We start from the raw sequence: 2,945 nt of genomic DNA, 5'->3' as shown, positions 1-2,945 counted from the left end.
AAAAATCATAAAAGACAGTCAAAACCCACTTGACTATGAAATCACTCAGGAAGAATTAACACTCACACTCCACAAACCAAAAAAAGCATGTGAACCTGACAGCATCAGGACTGAAATGCTGAAACACAGCACCCCTGAGCTGGAAAAGGCCCTTTTAAAGCTGTTCAATCTCATTCTTCAAGCTGGCTGCTTTCCTGAAGTCTGGAACAGGGGGCTTATATCCCCTATCTTTAAGAGTGGACACAAATTCGATCCCAATAACTATCAAGGCATCTGTGTGAACAGTAACCTGGGGAAGGTCTTCTGCTGTATTCTAAACGCCCGTCTACAGGCCTTCCTTACCGAACACAATGTCTTGAGTAAAGGTCAGATTGGCAAAAACAAAGATTGTAATCTTCCAAAAGAAAGCCAGATCCCAGGCAACCAGACACCTTTTCACTCTAGGAAACACCGCTCCAGAGCACTCACAATGTTACGATTACCTAGGCCTGAAACTCAGTGCCTCATGAAGCTTTGACTTTGCAGTGAATGCGCTAAAAGATAAAGCTCGCAGAGCTCTCTATGCCATCAAAAATAATTTTAATAAAATACAAATTCCAATTAACATCTGGTGCAAAATCTTTGACAGTGTCATCATGCCAATTGCACTGTATGGATGTATGCATCACTGTAATCCCTGCATGCAGAATTTATTCAGAATATTCTCAGGGTCCAAAGGAAAACACCCACAAATGCATGCAGGGCAGAATTAGGCAGATTCCCATTAGCTTTAAATGTACAAAAAGATCACTAAAATTCTGGATACATCTGAAATCTAGCCCAGAAAATACCATAAAGTTTCAAGCAATCAAAACCCAAGAGGTCAGCCCTGAAACCAGTCCCCTCTGTCAGTTGGTTCTGAAGTTAACTAATACACTAACCCATCAATCTCAGACCAGCACTGCTTTTCAAAATCAGATCAAAGTAAAAGAAATAATGAATCAAAGTAAGAAAAAATATCTGGAACATTGGGATGATCAAACAAAATCACAATCCAAATTAGAATGTTACTTGTCACTAAAACGAGATTATGAATTGGCAGAGTACCTCTCCACCGTCAGAGATACAAAGCAGAGACAGATTCTTACCAAGTACAGGCTAAGTGACCACAGCCTTGCCATAGAGAAAGGCCGGTACAAACAAGTATGGCTTCCTAAAGAGCAGCGGCTCTGTGGTCACTGTACGACTGGTGAGGTTGAGACAGAGATGCACTTTCTCCTACACTGTCCAAAGTTTGAACAAATTAGAAAAAGATATTTTTTACAATTCTCAAAGAAACCTTGCTATAATGCCCAACTTAATGTCTGTACTTAATCCAATGTGTTATAATGTGTATGCTGTCTGTGTGTGTGTGTGTGTGTGTGGGTGCAGTATGTGTGTGTGTGTGACCACATGCCTACGTGTGTGTGCGTGTGCGTGTGTGTGAAAGAGAGAGAAAGTGAGGGTATACACATAATTTTTCATGTTACATGTTACTGTTTCCCTTAATGCTGTCAATGTTCTAATTGTTATGCTGTTTTAATTGTGCTTTGGCAACACTGTACTTACAGTCATGCTAATAAAGCAACCTTGAATTGAAATTGAATTGAATTGAGAACAGAGAGCAAGAAAGCAAGAGAACAGAGAGCAAGAGAACAGAGAGCAAGAGAACAGAGAGCAAGTGTGCGGACCTTCTCTGTTATGTTGGATCTTTGACTTTTAGCTCCTGCACCTTAATTTGGATGTGCACACGTTCCCAAACTAAAATAGTTTGCTGTTTGTGAAATGTTCATGCATTGATTTCTTGGAAATTGCAAAGAGATATGTGTGCAGCTTCAACTTCTTCAGCTGTGCTACAGAATGTCTGGGACACTTCCTGGTCCCCATGCCCGTTGCCATAGCACATGTTGGCGTGCTGGTGGTCTGTGTGGGCATGTGTGTGTGTGTGAGGAGGGGCGGGAGGGGAGAGAGATCTCAAGAGAGCGCAGCCACAGTGTCCTACAGAGTGACTCATGAGGGGGAAAAAAGTTTGTGTGTGTGTGAGAGAGAGAGCGCATGTGAGTGAGTGAAAGAGTGTGTGTGTGTGTGTGTGTGTGTGAGAGAGAGAGAGAGAGCGCATGTGAGTGAGTGAGAGTGTGTGTGTGTGAGAGAGAGAGAGAGCGCATGTGAGTGAGTGAGAGTGTGTGTGTGTGTGTGAGAGAGAGAGCGCATGTGAGTGAGTGAAAGAGTGTGTGTGTGTGAGAGAGAGAGAGAGCGCATGTGAGTGAGTGAGAGTGTGTGTGTGTGAGAGAGAGAGAGAGCGCATGTGAGCGAGTGAGAGAGTGTGTGTGTGTGTATGTGAGAGAGACAGATAGTTCAAGCAGATGATGACTTGTTAGTCTGGGTTTGAACTATCCCTTCACTCTCTGGACTCAAGCCAAATGTGAACAGTTATCAGGGCATCAGTGGACCAACATTCAGACTGTTTTAGTCTGTATGTGGTGACACCGGAGTAGGCAACCGCTCTAAAACGCACCGGACAAATTCCGGTTCTGGCACTCTCCGAGCCAAGATCGCCCGCTGTTGCTCCAATTCAAAGGTGCCTTTCTTTCCATTTATCTCTGTCTCTTCTTCTCTCTCTCTCTCTAGTGGCTGTGCTGTCCTCTCTGAGATGTGGGGTGTGTGCTATATACAAGGCCTATGTTCTCACTGTTGTCTGTTATCAGAAGTGACGGGTGTATGTGTATTGTGTGATACGTGGTTGTGACTTTGGCAGAATGTCCTGTTGTGTATGTGTGTAAATGTTTACCATGTTGCTTGTTGGTTGTTTATGCATCATTGTGTGATGTGGTTAAAAAGAAGCCATCTACCAGGCCTAAAGTCTGTCAGTTATACACAGACCACCATCTTGTGGACAGAACGGGAATTGCAACTTAATTAGGCCTATA

Source organism: Alosa sapidissima, chromosome 1 (assembly GCF_018492685.1).
Source record: "Alosa sapidissima isolate fAloSap1 chromosome 1, fAloSap1.pri, whole genome shotgun sequence".
In the NCBI taxonomy this organism is placed as follows: Eukaryota; Metazoa; Chordata; class Actinopteri; order Clupeiformes; family Clupeidae; genus Alosa; species Alosa sapidissima.
This window is presented reverse-complemented; position numbering follows the sequence as displayed.